General features: G+C 43.6%; 1 protein-coding gene and 1 pseudogene across 1 annotated transcript in view; one reads left to right on the top strand and one right to left on the bottom strand.

Moving 5' to 3' along the window:
• The window catches only part of LOC124795818 (neuroendocrine convertase 2), a 1,530,590-nt gene that overhangs the window by 1,189,947 nt on the left and 318,436 nt on the right, over positions 1-22,207 (bottom strand). The gene's annotated exons all lie outside the window — the stretch shown is intronic.
• On the top strand, positions 14,958-15,075 carry LOC124796704 (annotated as a pseudogene).

Genomic DNA, 22,207 nt, shown 5'->3' with positions numbered 1-22,207 from the left:
CATGGTCCTTACATGAGTGCTACAAGGGCATTTTTTAAAATCTCTGATTGGTCTCGAAATGGAAAGAATAGATGAAAATAAAAATGTTTTATTTGAAACCTTTAGCTGCACCTTCCAGCTGCTTCTCCACATAGTTGCTGCTGCAATTTAGAGATTTCACACGTGGTGCCAACTTCTCATTAGCCTCATCATAGAGGACAGCCATCTGTGATCTCTGCCAATTCATAAGCTGGTCTGCAGCTCATTGTCTGCGTCAAAATGCTGTCCTGAAAGTCAGCAGTTCATGTAAACGAAGAAATGAAAATCAGAGCCAGCCAAGTCAGGAGGATGTGATGAAACACTTCCCACCGAGAGCTATGCAGAAGGGTGTTTGTTGCCTCTGCAGCGTGTGGCCGACAATTGTCATGAGGAAGGAAACGCGTCACGGTTACGTAAAAACCCTCAGTATGGAAGTACGTGCTGCGAGGCGCCTTATGAGCCCACTTTGTTCTCAGAGCTGAAGAGTAGGACATGACGATGGGATTTTAGAGACACTGAAAACAATCTGTGCAAAGCTTCATCGGATTTTCACCATAGTTTTAATTTCGCCACAGATTGGAGGTTGAAAAAAAAAAGCCCTCTTTCGTAGGGAGCTGAAGAATGTCTCTTCACTTAATACGGGTCTTTGAAATCTGGTCATCAGGATTACACGGAGTAACATGCGAAGTTTTTTCAAAATTTCAGTCACCCTGTAACGCCACAAACCTGGCAAGGATCATCACGATTCGCGACGTGCATTTGTCCATTAACAAAGAAAGAAACCTGAAGTAATAAAAAATAACTACATATTATTGCAGACTCTGTACACATTTTTGATGACTGATTCACTGGTGAACTATTTTGCTTCGTAGTTACCCCGTCATTAAATGCGAATTTATCTCTGATTAAAAATTCAGAACGAAGGAAGGTTGTAACAGATAGATTGCTGATAGACTATACTGAGGAGCAGCGTGCTGAAATCTGCACTGTCTGAGAAAAAAGTGAATCGTCCTTTTGACAAGGGCGAACGCCAATGTCACTTTGTACATGCGCACTCCATCGATGGATATGTAATCCATTAGAGTTGCAATTCTCTTTGAAAAGTATAATCTTCAGCAGAGTGCATTATTGTTGTTTGTGTTTAGTTACCAGGTCTGTTAGGATATACAAATTGCGTTAATAGCGTCAGATGTTGAGTGATTCCCGTGAGGTTCACGAAATGCTACATATGCGTGTGACACGGCATTATCATTGACACAGTTTCAAAGGGACCTCGTTGGCGGTCTCCAGTTGGCTGGATAGCCGAATAGTGCAGTATGGAGATTTGTGGGGGAATTTTGGTGTGACAGTCGCCCGATGGTGGGCTGTGTGGATATTTGAGGGCAGGCAGGCTTGTCGTCAAAGGGTCCGATCAACTATGTCTGACTACCACAAGGGAGGCTCACCATATTGTATACCAAGCATACCGTAACCCATTAACAGCTGCCCCTGCCATCCAAGAAAAACTAATGGCCTCCACGCAACATTCTGTGTCATTCCGCAGTATTAGTTACAAACGAGCAGGAGCCCGATTATGGAATTACTATCTCATTCGTAGGCTACCGTTAACATAACACCATGGGCTGCGTTTGGTGTCATTCAGCGGCCGGGAAACATGGACTAGAATGGTGTCATCGCGGCTCAACACTACCCTGTGTCAACGTCGTCGACGAGTATGATGGCGACCTGTGGAGAGGTTCCATATATCCGCAGCAGTAGTCTCCTGTATTGGTAGGACTTCCGGTGGCGGCTGGCAGTGTGACAGTATCGTACTGCCATTTTTCAACAGGACAGTGCGCGTCCACAAATGGCACGAGTGTCTACGAACTGTCTGCGTGATGCTGATTTGCCGGCCGGAGTGGCCGTGCGGTTCTGGGCGCTACAGTTTGGAACCGAGCGACCACTCCGGTCGCAGGTTCGAATCCTGCCTCGGGCATGGATGTGTGTGATGTCCTTAGCTTAGTTAGGTTTAATTAGATCTAAGTTCTAGGCAACTGATGACCTCAGAAGTTAAGTCGCATAGTGCTCAGAGCCATTTGAATTTGAACCGTGATACTGATTTACTTTCGCCATCAAGATTCCCACATGTGCCCCTCATAGAACGTGTGTGGGACCATCGGGGACATCAACTCTGTCACAGCGCCAATATTAAGGATATCAAGGACCACTTACAACAGCTGTAGGCAATCTTGCTTCAGGAGAGAATACAACGGTATTGTGACTTCCTTCCCAATTGGGTCAGAGCACAGTGCATGCATCCAGGCCAGAGAGGGTGCAAAGTCATGCTGTTAACTGAACACATACTGTCAAGTTCTGTGTAAATTTTATTCCATTTTGTAATCACTGAAATATCACATAGCCTTTCAACCCGTGAACTTCCATTTCGTTTCCTACTCCCCTTCTGGATCCTTTACTTTTGCTGTCAGGCAAATTCGGAGGCAGCCGTTTTCAAAGGATTTGATTATTCGCTCAATAAGGTGGCAACCCTGAGATGCAGACAATTCCACAGCTCCTTTTCTTCCTAGAGGAGGTGCAGTGCTACAGTGCGGCAGGGTATCGACGATTAGAGTCTTTGCACGAGAAAAGACCTCCACGGAAAAAAGTGTCTGTTCTCTATGTCCCAGCAGGCAGTCTGAACCGCTGCCCTTCCCAAAAATTGGTACCAGTCTATTTTTGAGGTCGGAAGCGCATCAGTAGGCGGACGCTCATATGCCATAAAATTTGTGAGTACAGCCGTACCCACCTCAGTTAGGCAGCTTTTCTTTGGACCAAGAGTTTCAACGAAGTGATTCCGACTTGCACGCGATTTACTCTCAGCACTATCTGCCTTAAGTCAGACTAACGTCTGTCCGCTCATTACCTTGAGTAGCGGTCAGGAATGTCGATCACGGATAGACATCACCGTTTACAACAGGCGAGTGTGAACACGTCGCACTATAGCAGTGAGACGACACACTCTGGCAAATGGTAAGCCATTATGGCAACCACTCCCTTCTCGTCACCTTGACGGCTACCTCATCGTTTCAGGCCTCTCTGTAACATGACAAGATTCTCACGGGAATCAACGCTCTTTTGTACTTGAACTCAAGAGTTCGTTGAAGTTCTTTTCATAACTACGTATGTTGATTTTTACATTCATCTATTACTATCTCTGAAGGTCAGTAGTTGATCTGGTTAGGCTGCTTCCGCCTATATGTGTGTACATCCCAGGAGGATTTCCCCGTTTTTGTTATAGTTGTATGACCTGCCCACTTTCCTCAGTCTCATGATTAATTTTATCCCAGTAGGAATTATGTTGATAGACTTCCAAGGTCGGAACTGAGTTGCATCTCCACTGAAATTCCTGGAAGTATCCAAATGTACGCCCAAGAGGCAGAGTCAGTTGCTATGGCTTGAGAACCCTGTGGTGGGCCGTTTACAACCTGCCACACTGAGCTTAAATATCAAGAGGGGGGGGGGAGGGGGAGGGGGGGGGGACGGGTGCGGTGAAGTTACAATGCTCTTCCACGAGTCAGACGAATCTGCGATCAATCGTACCGCCTTTCTTTGTATTCAGTTACTATCCCTTGTTAGTCTTATGGTATGGGTCCCACGCACTTCAACGATGAGGTACACAAGTAATTCGTAAGCAGTCTCCTATGGACATCCAAGTATTTCTCGGAAAATGACTTGAATGATTCCAACTGTGAAACATTGACATTGTAGTCGTATGATACTTTCATAAGTTCTGTGAAGTGCTCGGTTTTACATTTATGTACGTTTTGATTACGTTGCACCGCTTTGCACCGAAATCTTATGAAGAATCGATTGGAAATTTCTGCAGGGTTTTTCGGACAGTAGTTCATTACAGATGTCGACAACATCTGCGACAAATCTGAGTTTTTTTTTTTCACTATGGGACTTAACATTTGTGGTCATCAGTCCCCTAGAACTTAGAACTACTTAAACCTAACTAACCTAAGGACATCACACACATCCACGCCCGAGGCAGGATTCGAACCTGCGACCGTAGCGGTCACGCGGTTCCGGACTAAAGCGCCTAGACTCGCACGGCCACACCGGCCGGCTCTGAGGTTGTTACTAATAGTGTCTGCCAGGTCATTAACACACGATACGAGCAACTATGGTCCCAAAACACTTCCCTGGACAGTTCTGAAGTTACTTTCGCGTAAGCCCGCCCGTTGAGCCGTGCGGTCTAAAGTACTGCTTTTCGGGCGGGAAGGCGTGCCGATGTTCTCCAAGAGAGGAAAATGAATGATACAGGAAATAAAATATTTGGTGAATATACCTAATTTACATCAGGGTGACTAAACGTGTAAGAGCAAGGACAGGGGTATCAATCGTAGAACATCACGAACTGAAAGGTAGCATAAAGAAATGTCAAGAAGTATACTAAACGAGCAGATTATGTCCATTGTACTGAAGAAGGATAGACGCACTAATAACGTAATCAAAAACTGCTTTTTAGAAAGATACGAGGAATGTTGTGGCATTAATAGAAGGAAAGCGAGATACCTTATTGTAGACTTTACTGCTTGTCCATGAAAGACAAGAAAACAGCGAAGTTGTAGGAAGATATGGGAAGAAAACAAAGAACGAAAATGGCAAAAGGTTGGTTGATTTAATGGAGCGCACTCATTAAGAATACAGAACGGCTACTTTTCTCACAAGGAAATACACAGATATACATGGGCGCATTTTTCATGGAATTTAAGGTCCATAATAGACCGTGTAATATAATTTCAAAATACAAAATTAAAGACGCAATATATTATACCCTACAGAACTGCAGAATGTGGATCATACCATCTTATAATCAAAGTCAGAGTTCTTGTAAATTATAAGAAAAGCAACACCCACTGTAAGAATGAAGAGAACAGTAAAATAATTGAAACACTTAGATGTACTTGGGAAGTTTACAACAAGATTCTGTGAAATTCCTACACTATTCGAGGTTGGCTTATTAATTGAACAGTATTAGGGACATCAATGAATCAACGGCAGCAGCTTTGTACAGTGAGATGAGAGCTTATTTTCATAGTGCAGCAGGAGAGGCCTTAGAAATAAAGGATTGCTCTAAGAGTATGAACCCTGAATGGTGGACAAAAGCTAGTGAGGAAATAGTGAAAGAGGAGAAACAACTATACCACTAGTGCTTAAGTACACAGGACAGTGGGTATAGGAAGTGCTATGCAAGATGCCACTGAGGTCAGAATATAAATGTCAAGAGCAAAGGATGTGGTGTGGGACGAAAAGTGGGAGCAGGTCAATCGATATATAGGGGATATCAAAGTAAGACACGCCTGGAAAACAATAAAATACCTTAGAGCAGATAAAGTAGAAAACTCCAATGTTCCAATCATTAGTGTAGGGGAATGCGAGGACCATTACAAAAAGCTATTGACAGGGAACAGAAATGAGTGCAAAAAAGCAATAGGTAAGCTGTGAATCAGCATGTGGAACCAGTGACACGGAATGGAGTTGAAAGAGACTATCAAGTGAATGGAACAATACATCCGTTGCTCTGGAAGACGTTCACGTGTAGTTAGTGTATACATGGATCTAGTATTTTATGGGAAATGCTGGCAAGCTTCTTTAATAGATTGATGAGGAATAGTGCTACCAAAAGATTTTAACAGTTCTGTAATAAGTTCCATTCACGAAGAGCCATCATTCTAATAATTATAGAGGCTTCAGTTCAACCAACTCGATAGGAAGGTTGTAAGGTTCGATTCTGAGAAAAAGAAACCAAGCAGGACTTGTAGCCATCTAAGACCAGAGTGGATTTCTAGCAGACACATCGTGTATTGATAAAGTATTCTCTTTTCACCAATTGACGGGAAAAGATCTGAAGGAAGTCTGGAAACACATTAAGTATTCACATATCATATGACAATGCCCACTAACACGCTGTTAGAAAAACCGGAACTATATGCCACTGACACGTTATACATAAGAAATATATGCAACACATATAAAGATGTGCACGGAAGAATAAGGGTACGACCTATCACATCAAAATCATTTAAAATAAAATAAGAATTGAAACAGGGCTGTTCTTTATCCCCAACATTATTCTGCGGAACTGGAGAGATAAAGCATTAGAACGGGAATTCACTTAAAAGACCACAATTTCTTATTCGCAGATGATCAGGTGGTGGTTATGATGGATGAAGAAGATATCTCCTATATGGTGAAAGAATTAATCTCTACATATAAAAGTAAATGTCCTGATTTGACTCATATCCCAGCCCAGACCGCTAAGGACAGCAACTTGAAATTAGAGGGTGTCAATCTTATGTTTCTGGGCATCGTTTAAGTAGTGGTTGTTCGAAATTCTACCCCTAATGGTGTGAAATAGGAGATGAAATGTTTTCTGAAAATATGACGCTATTAAGGCAATTTTGAAGCTATAACTACGGATAGTGGTTTCTCGTTCAGAAATGAAAAAATATGTGTTTCTGCGTTTTTGGAACTTCAAATCCTAAAGGGGTGACACAGGGGATGAAAAGTTTTATAAAAACATTTCATTATGAAAGCATTTTTAAAGCTAAAGCTATGAAAATTCCTATTGACTTGCCGGTTAGAAATAAAAAATGCGTCTTTCAGTTTTTAATTTTTTGTTTATTTTATTTTAATCCTTAAGAGGGTAAAATAGGGGACGAAAATTTTTAAGGAAATATTTCATTATGAAAGCATTTTTGAAGCTAAATCTATGAAAATTTGTATTTGGCTTCTCGGTGTTACGGGATAAGTTTCTATGAAAATGGCACCACAATAAACTCAAATGACAGTACAAACAAAACCCTCCGACTCCGGCTAACAGAACAGCTTCTTGGTCAGAAGACCTTTCGAAAAAGACCAAGCTTCTATGGCTTTAATTAGCGTAGAAATATTAGGTGGTGTTTCAATTTCTGAACTAAATCAATGAAAGTTATTTATCAGTCATCACGACAAATCGGATTTGCCAGAGAAAGAAAATGATGTTTAATTCATTAATTTTCCAGTACTCGTAATGTATGTTTAAAAAATTATTTTTATTGTAACTACTACTCAACGTAATCATTACTGATGACGAAACAGATATCACGTTTAAATGTGGTTCCATATATAGATTGTTGGTTTGTACCTGAACAATGTACGTCTGAATATAGAAATTCAATCAAATTTTCAGAAAAATGTGCGTTCAAATCTTATACGAAGGATTGATTTATTAAATTTTAATACCCCTCCTGCAGTTTAGTTTGCGTCGACTAGATACACTATTTCCACAGTTTGTAGATTTACCCATGAGCAGTGAGCATAACAATATACAAAATCGATCAAAGAGAAACAAAAAAATCTGTGGAGAAATGTAACCGTCGATAAAATGCCCAGGAATTATAATTAATAAGGACAGAGCAAATCAAGATGACTTGAGAAATAGACTGAGCTCAGAAAGTAACGGAAAAACAAAACTTCGTTCCACTTTGTGGTCCACAAAAATCGCTTAATGACGAAACTTAATATACTTAAAGCCATTATTGTGCAAATTACTTTCTATGGTTCGGAGAGCGGGACGATTTAGAGAAGAAGCTGCAGAGATGGACTATCTTAGAATCAAAGAAATCTTGCTTGGAAAAAGCAAATGAGGATGTGGCGTAAACAACTCACTAGAAAGTACGGTAATGGATTAAACAGAACGCAGAGAAGTTTCTTGGTTTTGGACACTTAATGAGAATGCGATAAGAAAGAATACTCAAAAATATATTTGAATATAGACCGACAAAAAGAAGACGCGGAGGAGAACCCCAATAAAGTGAAGTCAGAGGATAGAAAGGATAGAAAACACATAAAATAGGTTATTATGGAGACTGAGATGCGGGATGCGGCAGGAGCCGCACGACGCCACCGATATACAGGGTGACACAGCGGAGACAGGCCATACAAAACATATTCAGAACGAATAAATATGTCGACGTGTGGTTTTTGCCAAGTTATAGCGCCCAATATGGCGAATTTACTGACGTTCACAAGCATCTTTTACTGTTTATAGTCGCCAAATTACGACAGTGACTTGTTTTTTCTTAATGTAACTTTATACTTTTTTCTGCGGAGTTTGAAAGAAGCTTCTAAGATAACTTCAACGACTTAAATGTGTCAGACTTGGTCAAATAGTATCAAGAAAACAGCGCCGTAAACCACGTTCCCGCCAACAGGAGAAGTGGTTCCACAAACGTCTGCCCTATTATACCAAATGTGAGGGAGCACGTAACTCAGATACGGTTCGTGTGTTTGTTATCGCGGTTGTCATACCAAGTGCCCAAAATGTTGACCTTGAGCATTGCTATAAAGCGGTTCTGGACAAACATTACTGCATGTTGAATCTTATTATTTGCGAATATCATAGAAGGAAATGTAAATGGGGCCAGAATCTGCAAAAAATTTAGTTAATACTCCGTAAGCATCCACCGGAGACCTCGAGTCCATCACACCAAAATAATCAGAAAATATTCTTGAATAATCACCGAATTTTTTTCGGTGCCTTTCAGGTTCCAGTCTATGTATCTAGGGGTACACTATATCTTCTGCAACTAGAAGGTTGACTTCACTGATTTCATTAATATCGAAACTCGTAGGTGATGGTACTGCGATCAGTGGTATATACCGCTCCGTCGAGGAATTCTCAGATTCAAAACAGCGAAATGTAACCCCAGTAGACGAAGATGGCGGCCAATTGAGCTGCATTAATAATGACTCGGCGCGAATTCACATGCATGACTTTAAACGCTATAGGCAAATAACAAAGATTAATATTTACCTGAAACTCAAAATATTTTCATTCTTAAATATGGGAGGGAGGGGAGGGTGGATAGCAAGGACGTTGAGGAAGAAAACGAAGAATACTTACAGACATTATGAATGAACGTAAAGTGACCAAAAAACCGTCAATTAAGATAAGCAGAATTCAGGACGGAATAACAATAGAGACAGGATAGAGCTTCATCGAAAACAGTTGGTTTGTGAAAACAGTTGGTTTATTGAGAGCTTGTAGTGGTTCCGAAATTTACTACTACATCCTTCACTCAGGTCATCCATCGAGAAAAACATTATGATTTCCAAACAAGCCCAATAATAATCAAGACTAATGGACAACTTCAACATTTAAAAATGTAAATGAATGTTTGTTGAAAAGTAGTGACTGGTTCTCTGCAAACAGGCTCTGGATTTTTCTGAGGCAAAACACAATATAGGCCATTCACAACTACACCATCAGAAATAATTAATGAGTTTAAATCAGTAAATGAAACACAAAATACTAAATTCTCAGATTGACTTCCAATGTTTTCAGCATAAACAGCTAAGCTCTGCGCCTTAAAACAGCAAAATTTCGACGTGAGAATACCAAAACGTTGACTTAGTTTTTCTATTGTCACTCACAGAAACATACAAGAAGAACAAAATGTAGTGTCCGTTGTGCATTATTTTACAGATAGGTCTTTACGTAGTTGGACATATTGACATCAGTTTCACAGTATATTTATACCGTTATGATGTCTGTTGTCACAAATTAACAGCAATAGGAAAACAAAAGTAACACTTATAGGTACTATACTAGATGGATAAACGACATACACTATTCACTGCTCAGCCTTAGTGAGCCGCAGAAAGGAAGGTATCCATCCTTATCGGGTGATGTAAAGATTATCTAATCGATAGTAAAATTAACTCTAAACATTCACAGTAATCATATAAGCTTAACAGCTCGTACATCCAAGTTCCTGGACGAGTTGGTGCGGAGAAAAGAGTACGGCAGCTTGAGTCATTCTGTGTACCGTAAATCTACACACACGGGCTTACAGACACAAGCTGTCACCATCCTGACCAGCAAAGTGATTAAGAAAGAGGAATGCTCGTTTTAGGATGTGTTGGCGGTGTTTCTTCGAAAATAGGAAGATTATTGGAGAAACATAAAGTTAAATGCGTCTTTCGTCCACCAACGAAAGTCAGAGCTCTTTTTGGCTCAGTGAAAGATTATCTTTGTTTAAGAAGGTCTGGTGCCTATAAGATTCCCTGTAGCTGCGGGATGTCATACGTTGGACAAACTTGTCGCACCGTGGTGGACAGATGTTTCGAATATCGACGACACACGCGTCTGGAGAGAAATCTGCAGCGGCCAAGCATTGGCTCAGTACAGGACATTTTCCGGAATACAAGAACTCGGAAATACTGTCGTCTTCGTATTGAGCCATCGTTATTAAAAAAGCAGTAGAAATTCGCAAGCCGACTACTTTACTTAACAGGGACACTGGGTACCAACTTAGCACGTCATGGTATCCAGCGTTGGCCATGTTAAAATCACAGCGATCATGAGAAAGAACCGATGGTTGTACGAGGGTTGACGCTGCGGCAGCGACGTAGGTATTTGGTTGACAACGCCGAGGACGGTCCCTTTCCATCGCAGACACGTATGTCGGCAGGCGGCTCCCGACAGAGGGCGTTGTGGCGGCCGACGGCAGCGCACAGTATTACTGACACGACTCTGCGCGTGGTTTCATCTTCTGACAGGTGACGTAGCTGTCTCTCTCGCTGCCGATCTGCATATTTGCGCTATTGGTCACCGGAATTTGCTGCGTTCGTCCCTGCGCAGTTTCTTCTCTGACTGTCATAAATAGGAGGCTTCCGAACAGCCTGAGCAGTGTGTTCGCTGCATCTGAAGATGTCGGTCAGTCACGCCGCCGAAATATTGTGCAGTTTTCACAACGAGAACAATATTTACGACATAATATACAGATGAATGGAAAAGAGAATTAAGGACGTCGACCAGTTTGGCTTAAGGAATGGTAAAAGCACCCGAGAGGCAATTCTGATGTTGCGGTTGGTGACGGAAGCAACACTAAAGATAAATCAAGATGCATTCACAAGATTTGTCGAACTGGAAAAAGCGTTTGACAGCAAATGGTGCAAAGTGTTTGAAATTCTGGGAAAAATAGGGGTAACGTAAAGTAAAAGATGAGTACGTAATAAAGAAGGGTATACAATATGTACAAGAAACAAGAGGGGAGAAAAAGAATGAAAGACCAAGAAATAACGTGTTTGGATTAAAAGGGTGTAAGGCAAGGATGTAGTGTTTCGCCCGTGCTGTTCAATCTGTACATCGAAGAAGCAATGACGGAAACAAAAGAAAGTATCAAGAGTGGAATTAAAATTGAAGGTGAAAGGATGTCAGTGATAAGATTCGCTAACGACATTGCTACCCTCAGTGACAGTGAAGAAGGATTACAGGATCTGTTGAATGGAATGAACAGTTCAGTGAGTACAGAATATGGAGAGTGGATCTAAGAAAGACGGAAGTGATGGGAAGAGGAAGAAATAGAAACACCGAGGAACTTAAAATTGAGATTAGTGAGCATCAAGTAGATGAAATTAAGTTGTTCTGCTACCAAGGCAGCAAAATAACCCATGATGGACAGAGCAAGGAGGACATCAATATCAGACTTGCACAGGCAAAAAAGACATTCCTAGCTCTAATTTCAGGAAGAAATTTCTGAGAAAATATGTTTGGAAAGCAGCTTTGTAGTGAAACACGGACAGTGGGAAAACCGGAATAGAAGAGAATCGAAGCATTTGAGATGTGGTGTTACAGACAAATGGTGAAACTTAGATTGACTGGTAGAGTAGGGAATGAGGAGGTTCTCCGCAGTGTCAAATGGCTCTAAGCAATAGGGGACTTAACATCTGAGGTCATCAGTCCCCTAGACTTAGAACTACTTAAACCTAACTAACCTAAGAACTTCACACACATCCATGCCCGAGGCAGGTTTCGAACCTGCGCCCAGAGCAGTAGTGCGGTTCCGGACTGAAGTGCGTAGAACCGCTCGGCCACAGTGGCCGGCTCCGCAGCATCGTCGAGGAAACGAATACATGGAAAACACTGACAAGAAGAAGGGAGACGATGGCAGGACAAGTGCTAAGGCATCAGGAAATAACTTCCATGGTATTAGAGGGAACAGTATGAAGCTATTGGAGATGTAGTTTGCAAGTGCCACACTGAGATGAAGAAGCTGACAGAGGAGAGGAATTCGTAGCAGGCCGCGTCAAAACAGTCAAAAGTCTGATGACTCAAAAGAGAGAGAGAGACAGACAGAGAGAGAGACAGACAGAGAGAGAGTAGCTTGACAGCTAATTATAAACCAGCAAAGAAATATTTATTTACAAAGATTTTACTGTCGTGAGTGGTCCACTACCCTCACACAGTAATAAACAGATGTTATGACAACCCTCTCCGAGTAAGCACGCTGAATTCGCCATTTTCCGAAGCTCTTGTGTTTTATTGTACACCAGAGAGATGCGGCCGACGTCAGACGTGCTGACAAAAGGGAGGAAACCCATCACCGCAGCCGTCGCAAATACCGCGAGAAGACAGCAGCTACTCCGCTAGCCGCGTCAAACCGCCTCGTGCCTTGGTGCACATTCCGCGGACGCCGGCGTAACACAGGAGGAGCGCGGAATGTGGCACCGCGAGGAAATGGCGCAGCAGCAGCCGCTGCTCCTGATAGGCGCCTCTCCTGCGTATAGCAGCGGCAGCCCAGAGAAAAGCGCGGCCGGCGGCAATTTGGCTCCCGAGAGATAGGGCGGGACGGGCCGTCCCCGTGGAGGCTGACATGCGTGCTCTTCTGCCGCTCCCGGGCTGCGCTCGCGTCGCCTTGTGCTGTGGGAATTCGCCAGCCGCACGTGGAAATGCTAAATACATATCTTTAAAAAACTTCCTTGTGATAGGTGATGTCCTGGTGATCTCTTGCTAGTATTAGGTGACCAAGAAAAAGTCTGAATGCAGTGCTGGTGTCATGCAGTAGTTTTTCAAGTCCGTTGCGTAAATGATGTAAAACCGCAATTAAAAAGACAAAGCAAATCGGAATAATTTATCCACGTCAGTTATGTGTCAGTGCCGGTAATTTCCAAAATTTCTCTAATGCTTGTTATATTTTCGTACTGAATTGTATGTTCGCATAAATAAGAAGGCTCTGAGGAAGCTTATTGCAATGAGCTTTAAGCGAGCGAGAGGACGTTGTAGATAATAAAAGCCGGTGAGTGAAACTGCCGTCATCAGAGTTTGCAGGAAGCCCACAAGCACATGGGGAAGGGACCTCATTGGATGGTCAGACTAGCCGTGATTTGATGGACGCCACCCTCGGCGCCGGACGCTAAGAGTCGCAATACATATTGCATCCCCACCGGAATCTGTTTTTGACCATTTGTTTGTGGAACGGGAATGTGCGCTGTTTTCGGTAGCTTCCTGCATGAACTCTAGAAATTAAAATGAAATGATCGTGTGGGATTTATTGGCCGGGATATCCCCTTCGGGGTTCGGCCATCGTATTACAAGTCTTTTTAGCTGACGCCACTTCGGCGACTTGCGTGTCAATGATGATGAAGGACACACAACACCCAGTCCCCTGCCGGGAATCGATCTCTGGCCCCCTGGCGTGGTAGGCGGTGACGCTAACGCTGCGCTACGGAGGTGCTAGAGAGAACGGTTGACAGTTATATTTCGTCGAAATACAAAGACCACTAAAAATAACATCTGAGAGTGGAAAGAGTGAAAGGAAAGTTTAGGACGCCTTCGAAGAGTGTGGGACACTGTCACCGACCTCAGGACTTGTAAGACACAATGTTGAACGCTATGTGACAACCGCTGTAATTGGGTAACATAAATAATTGTAAGTGAGGGGGATAGAGGGAGAGACGCGGCTGTGCATACTGAAGTCCATCCTCAGTGGCTGTAGACAGAGAAAGAAAGAGTGTAGGACATAGATTTTCAGCGCCAAGTGTTACTAAATTTGTCACTGGTAAAGCGCTTGAAATGAGAGTAATGCAGCCCAGCATCTTTAAAACAACTTTTCACGGGTCGGCGTTTGTATTATTTATTGTTCAGGCAATCAAGTTACGTGATGCAAGAGAAATGCAGAACCCCAAGCTCTCTTTGTAGGAAGCAGTCGGCATAAAACTACTCGGCAGCCAGGAGTTATTACGGGACGATTTCTTCGGACGAGCACCTGTTCGAGCAGATTTGATGAGCTGTCCACTTAGGCACTTTTGTCTATTGCGCCTTGGCGGTAGAAAAAACTTTAAACTTCTAAGTCAACAGAAACGGTGATTTATGTCACATATTTTGATTTTTTCACAGTATCGATAGATAACAGACAAAACTCATCACAATTCTCGTTTCTCATGAGGGATGCATTACTTGTATACATGATTAAGTTTGTAGGGAAGAATCAGTGTGCGAGTCCTACTCGTACTTACCTGGATTATTAATTTTTTTCCATGCAGCTCAATGTCTATGACGTCATATCTCCTGAAACTGAAAGACCCATACAATGTCATAATTTCGCAGGTACGTTCAGCGGTACATTCGGACACTGTTGCAAAAAGTGTTACGAATGGAGTTAGTAGTAAAGAATTAATATATTCATTCCCGATACTGAACTTTTTTTGGATGAATATCGAAACCGTAGCGGGCGACAAACGTCTTTGCTTTCATCATTTAGTGGCGAGAATCAGCGAGGAAAAAAATTATTGGAAGTTCGAAATTACATGAAAATTCGCTCATTCTCAAAAACTGCTCGAATACAGTCTGAGCACTCTGTAATACTTGTCTTACTGTGTAACATCCTTAACACAAGATTATACCTCTTAATGAGCTCATTATGACAGCATTTCAAATTTTTAAATTCGGTCAATAGTCACATGAAAAATGTAAAATCAAATTTTTGTTACCTCAGGAAGCGGTTAGACAGGCAACCTACAAGCCGAAATGGGTGATCCGGAGACAATTTTAGCCGTTACAAGTAACACAGATGATTCACTACACAGGTCACAGTTTACTCGATAAATATTTCCCAGCTTGCTCATAACATGCCAACGGCCTTGCCGCAGTGGTAACACCGGTTCCCGTCAGATCACCGAAGTTAAGCGCTGTTGGGCTGAGGTAGCACTAAGATGGGTGATCATCCGATCTGCCGAGCGCTGTTGGCAAGCGGGGTGCTCTCAGCCCTTGTGAGGCAAACTGAGGAGCTACTTGATTGAGAAGTAGCGGCTCCGGTCTCGGAAACTGACATACGGCCGGCAGAGCAGTGTGCTGACCACATGCCCCTCCATATCGGCATCCAGTGATGCCTGTGGTCTGAGGATGACACGGCGGCCGGTCGGTACCTTTGAGCCTTCATGGCCTGTGCGGGAGGAGTTTGCTCATGACACGTATATTCTGTGTCTGCTTTTTTTAAGTAACTGCAGTCGTATTACTGTTTGACCACAGTCATCTGTGTAATCGACGTTCACTTGCATTCACGTAGAAGCATAGTGGATGAACGCGAACGAAACAATGTGGCTTTGTACAGTCTTTAGTCTGTCGATATGACTGGAAAGGTATTTTGAAGCTCAGGCTGCTATCACATAGCTAGTGCCATCTGCAACACAGGCAAGCTTAGATAGTGTCTCCATTTGAAAAATAGGATTAATATGTTAACATAATAAAATCATTTAGTGAGGAAATAAATGTTTTACGGTTACTGTTGCCACAGAGGGGCTTGTCCTGCGCCTTGTGAGATAAGATGTTTACTCTTATTGCACGCTATTTAGTTTTGCACACTATGGTGGTCAGTCTTTTGAGCACTTCTGACTAATTTGTCTCAATACGTAATATTCGCATCACAATTAAAGACCTAATTTTCCGATAGAGGTGTCATCTAAGTATATCTGCGATTGGGATGAGATACTTCATGAACTAGGGAACTGTGGCTGAAACGGGTAGAGATTCATCGAAAATTACGTAAAGAGAATAAGAATTTGGTACGCCGCAAAAAGCAGTAGGAATACAGCGTTCAGACATACCAAACACACAATTTATGCTTTCGGACAAGGTAAGTAAGTTGCACTACAAAGGGTAGGAAATCCTTAGAGAGGTCGGCGATTCTATACACTTACACATAGAATTATTTTCTATCACACTTTTCGACCAACGTCATCATCAGATCAAAATACACAGTCCAGTCACATTAGTGGGCCTACGTGTCAAAAGCCTGAAGAACCAAATTTTGCAGTTCGGAAGGCTGTGAGACGTGCAGCAAGACAGTTAATGCGGTTCTGCAAGGCAGCGACCTGGCCAGCTGCGCTAGGTATCTCGATTGAGGACCCGTGGCGCGGACAGCCCGATCGATGTGGTCCGACGGAGTCTCGATTGGATTTAAATACGGAAAACTCATCCTGGCGCTCTTCGAACCACGCTCGTACACTGCGAGGAGTATGGCACGTTGCATTGTCCTGCTGGCAGATGCCATCGTGCTCAGGAAACACATGTAGAGGCGGACACTGTCCGCAAGTACAGATGCATATTTGCGTTTATCCATTGTGCCATTCAGAATGACGTAATCACTCAGGGAACGTCACAAAAGTATTCCCCGTACCATAACACTCCCTCCTGCGGCCTGAACCCTTCGGGCAGTTGTTGCATGGCCGTACACAACAACAGTAATTTGTCGGATGGAGCATAAAACGTGATTCATCCGGAAAGGCCACGTGTCACCACTCAGCGGACGTGCAGTTGCGGTATTGCCGTGCAAAGTCCAGCCTGCGTCGCCGATGAACAGCTGTTAGTATGGGAGCATCAATGAGGTGCCTGCTGTGGGGGCTCATACATAGCAAAGTTCCTGAACTGTCGTTGAGAAGATACTGTTGGTACCGCCCTGGTTCATATGGTCGGTCACTTTCTCAACAGTTGCACGACTAGTCGCCCGTACACATCTCCGCAGCCATCGTTCACCGTTGTCGTCTACAGCCAGTGGTGTACCACAACTGCTTCGGCGCCGGTTTTGGATAGCGACATTTAACCATGTACGGTACACTTTACCCGCGGCGGCTCGCAGTTTACAGATTTAGGCTTTTCGGAAATGCTTCTGCTCTTGGCCCCAAAGAGAATTATCATGACCATTTCAACGTCAGATAAATACCCGCATCACAACAACGACTGCACTGTTTCCCCTTGTCCTGCAGACACGCGTTATACACCGTCCACCGCTAGTGCTTCCACCTGCCGCCTCTGAGTTTTATTGTACGTTGACGTCGAACACAGAAAATGGCTCTGAGCACTATGGGACTTAACTTCTGAGGTCATCAGTCCCCTAGAACTTAGAACTACTTAAACCTAACTAACCTAAGGACATCACACACATCCATTCCCGAGGCAGGATTCGAACCTGCGACCGTAGCGGTCGCGCAGCTCCAGACTGTAGCGCGTAGAACCGCTCGGCCACTCCGGCGCCTCGAACACAGACAGTGGTCACATTAATGTGGCTGGGCCTTGCAGAAACTACGGTAGACACAAAGTGTATCACCAACAAATGAATTGAACATCGTGATGATACGCAGCAGACTCAAGTATTTTATGAGGTAAGTTGTATCTGGCCTTGTTTTTATTTCGATCTGACTGACAGCTGTAGCCAAAACGCGTGATAAAGAAGAATAAATCGTTTAAGGGCGCTACAGATGAAGTGATACATGTTTTGTCTAACATAAAAACGTATACAGCGTATGTCACGTAAGACTTAACACTCCTTTTATTTCGTGGGTTACACACCGAAACGCGCTTTTTGGCAAATGTCAGAGTGTAGAGGGTCACCTTTTTTAAAAAATGCTTTTAGCGCTGTTATCAACGGAGATATTGAAGCAAGTACCTTTTCTTTAAATGAAATGGTATACTTTAACAGCTGCGTTCCATAGCTCTTGAGAACACAATTAGAGTGATATAATGTTTGTTAAGGTTAGCGTGTTCATAATTAGTGCAGTTTCCTTTCGCATTGGCACATTGGTGATATGGGTAGATAGCCCATACCGCTGTACTGCTTTTACAGCGTTTCTATTGCATTCACCATATAAAAGTAGTATATTCAGCTTCTTCTGTTGGTGTGGCCGGCCGGTGTGGCCGTGCGGTTCTAGGCGCTGCAGTCTGGAAACGAGCGACCGCTACGGTCGCAGGTTCGAATCCTGCCTCTGGCATGGATGTGTGTGATGTCCTTAGGTTAGTTAGGTTTAATTAGTTCTAAGTTCTAGGCGACTGATGACCTCAGAAGTTAAGTCGCATAGTGCTCAGAGCCATTTGATCCATTCTTCTATTGGTGTCCATGCTTGCAAGCAACGAACGATGAAGTAGAAATGAGCGGCCTGCAGTGCAGACATGTAAACAGGCAAACGTGTTGACATTCTGACACCGTGTAGCACGAGAGCTCTGCCTGTCGGTGATTGCACCGTTAATGCCGTTACCGGCCACGGCGTTCTCACATTATAGGACAATTCTCGAATTTTTATGACAGGTGTGATTCGAGTAGTACAGAAGCACGAGGGGATGGCCAGATGTTAAGTAAAGTTAGTCTACACATGGTACTTTGATAAAAGGTTGTCTTTTCTGCTATTGTAACATCTCACTGTGTACTGTTATATAGTAGACCGAAATGTTTCGACTTTGAGCACTGTGTGTATTGGCATTACCGGAAACAGTGGACAGCTCTTAAGTTAATATATAAATAAGTGTTCTCGGTAAACGGGATTTTATAAATTGCATTTCCTTTGGTTAACTAACTGTAAATGATCGTATGAGTACGTAAGCTGATCATTTCTGCGTGAGTTTTGGTCAAATTATTTGTTATCAAGTGCTCTCATAAATGCTTTTGATAGACTGATTTAACTTGTGGAAATTTAATGGTAAGAGTGCTCTGGAGTTGTAAGTTCATAGACTATTGTTGAAGAGCTGTCATCTCATATTGTCTGAGTTTTTTTTTTAATTTCAACGTAAGACACTGAAATGCTTTAGTATTGTTATTTAAGGTTTTTGGGTATTATCATTGCATACGCTGTTGTAAGTGAATGTTAGAAAACAAAACAAAAGGATTTCAGTGTAAAATGGAGCTGATTAACTAATGATTGTTGGATCTTAAATAAAGGAAGAGACTAATAGTTGGCGGTAGCAAAATAAATGAAACGGTAGGGCACGGTGTTGACTGTTCAGCTAATGTATAAAAACGGTTGTTAGGTTACTGAAAATTAATAAAAATTTATAGTAAGGAGTGTTCGACTTTTAGCGTACAACCAGTCCGCTCCACTTCCCCACTAAATCCGCGTCTCTGCCTTTCTTTTTTTTACCACAAATTTGAACGTCACCACGAAGACACGCAATATCGAGGTAATTTTCTTCTCAAGAGCTATCGAACGCATTCAAAAACAAATACGGTTCCGTTAAAAAAAACGGACTTATTTCAATATCTCAAAATAATACGTGCCCCTCGAGGCTCTAAAATATGCCGAAAATCGCGTTTCAATATTTGTAACCTTTCACGATATAAAAGGGTTGTTACGTCTTACGTGACTCACCCAATATATATACACTCCTGGAAATTGAAATAAGAACACCGTGAATTCATTGTCCCAGGAAGGGGAAACTTTATTGACACATTCCTGGGGTCAGATACATCACATGATCACACTGACAGAACCACAGGCACATAGACACAGGCAACAGAGCATGCACAATGTCGGCACTAGTACAGTGTATATCCACCTTTCGCAGCAATGCAGGCTGCTATTCTCCCATGGAGACGATCGTAGAGATGCTGGATGTAGTCCTGTGGAACGGCTTGCCATGCCATTTCCACCTGGCGCCTCGGTTGGACCAGCGTTCGTGCTGGACGTGCAGACCGCGTGAGACGACGCTTCATCCAGTCCCAAACATGCTCAATGGGGCACAGATCCGGAGATCTTGCTGGCCAGGGTAGTTGACTTACACCTTCTAGAGCACGTTGGGTGGCACGGGATACATGCGGACGTGCATTGTCCTGTTGGAACAGCAAGTTCCCTTGCCGGTCTAGGAATGGTAGAACGATGGGTTCGATGACGGTTTGGATGTACCGTGCACTATTCAGTGTCCCCTCGACGATCACCAGTGGTGTACGGCCAGTGTAGGAGATCGCTCCCCACACCATGATGCCGGGTGTTGGCCCTGTGTGCCTCGGTCGTATGCAGTCCTGATTGTGGCGCTCACCTGCACGGCGCCAAACACGCATACGACCATCATTGGCACCAAGGCAGAAGCGACTCTCGTCGCTGAAGACGACACGTCTCCATTCGTCCCTCCATTCACGCCTGTCGCGACACCACTGGAGGCAGGCTGCACGATGTTGGGGCGTGAGGGGAAGACGGCCTAACGGTGTGCGGGACCGTAGCCCAGCTTCATGGAGACGGTTGCGAATGGTCCTCGCCGATACCCCAGGAGCAACAGTGTCCCTAATTTGCTGGGAAGTGGCGGTGCGGTCCCCTACGGCACTCCGTAGGATCCTACGGTCTTGGCGTGCATCCGTGCGTCGCTGCGGTCCGGTCCCAGGTCGACGGGCACGTGCACCTTCCGCCGACCACTGGCGACAACATCGATGTACTGTGGAGACCTCACGCCCCACGTGTTGAGCAATTCGGCGGTACGTCCACCCGGCCTCCCGCATGCCCACTATACGCCCTCGCTCAAAGTCCGTCAACTGCACATACGGTTCACGTCCACGCTGTCGCGGCATGCTACCAGTGTTAAAGACTGCGATGGAGCTCCGTATGCTGCGGCAAACTGGCTGACACTGACGGCGGCGGTGCACAAATGCTGCGCAGCTAGCGCCATTCGACGGCCGACACCACGGTTCCTGGTGTGTCCGCTGTGCCGTGCGTGTGATCATTGCTTGTACAGCCCTCTCGCAGTGTCCGGAGCAAGTATGGTGGGTCTGACACACCGGTGTCAATGTGTTCTTTTTTCCATTTCCAGGAGTGTAGTTGTGTTCTACTAGGCGACGGACTGCATTAAAGTTTGTGCAAGCACGGGCACTGAGCACTAAAAATTCAAGATTACAGTTGTATCTCTTCCCAGTATAATTTGCAGTCCTATGCCCAAGACGTGTATTGTCCCTCGTTCCGCCCCTAATGATGGCTGCGGATTTTGCGAAATGGAAGTTGGGGGTGCTAGAGCGAGTGGGTGGTCGCCCGTCTAGGGCAGTACTCGCGATGCGCCCGCACCTGGAGCCAGCTGCGCCGACTGCAGCCGTAGCTCAGCTCATACATACGTAAGCAGGGCTGCGGTCTAGCGGGGTCCGGCAACGGTAGAGGCAGAGGCGGGGCAGGGGCCCTCTCCGGCGCATCTGCTGCGCTCGTCCACGGACGGTTTCAGAGCAGAGCCGTGTGCGCGCTTCTCGGCCGTGGAAGTCATTAACGTGAAATAACCAGAGCTGAGGGCAGGATCGTCCACCACATAAAAGAACAGCGGAAATACAAAAATCGTCACGGGAACTGATAAAATACTGTACTCTCCTCCAAGGTCCCAGAAAATGCTGACAAATAAGATCTTTGGAAAATAAATACTTTTTTCCGGAACGGGTCTCGTATCTGGTACCTTTCCGTTATTGAGCTCTCTTTCCTTTTTACTAAAAATCTTGTATTGTACTGAAATACAATCAGCTGTAACGTTGTGCATATGTTGATTCGAAGCTCAGTCATTATCACAGAAACCTTTAAATAAGTTACATTAAGCAAGTAATTAACTAACTAAAAAAATTATATTCTTTTCAATATATAATATGCACTGGTATCGGCACACTTTTAAACAACATAAATTATTGTGAAGAAGGAAGTTGTTAACGTGAAAATTTGCTTAAAGTGAAATTATAATGACCTGCAGCATGTAACATAAATTATTGTGAAGAAGGAAGTTGTTAACGTGAAAATTTGCTTAAAGTGGATTTATAATGACCTGCAGCATGTGACCAGATAAGAGAACACGCAGATGCCAGCTAAAAACACGAATAACTGAAAGTAATCACTTGTCTGCGTAAAAAATAAGACTTTAGCTGTTTTATAATCAACAAATATCGCTTATCAATACAAAACTGTATCATACTAAATTCCAATGAAGACATTCTAAAGTAAGAGGTGAAACGCGTCTGGAACGAATAAAACACATTTCAGCAAGAAAAAAGGTGTTTTTTTAATTACAAAACGAATATTTATGTTAACTATTTGAATAATTTATTCAGATTTGTTCCAGATGAAATTTATTTTACCTAACAGTCTGCTCATGTAGTGAAAATACAAA

This window comes from Schistocerca piceifrons, chromosome 4 (assembly GCF_021461385.2).
Source record: "Schistocerca piceifrons isolate TAMUIC-IGC-003096 chromosome 4, iqSchPice1.1, whole genome shotgun sequence".
Taxonomy (NCBI): Eukaryota; Metazoa; Arthropoda; class Insecta; order Orthoptera; family Acrididae; genus Schistocerca; species Schistocerca piceifrons.
This window is presented reverse-complemented; position numbering and strand designations above follow the sequence as displayed.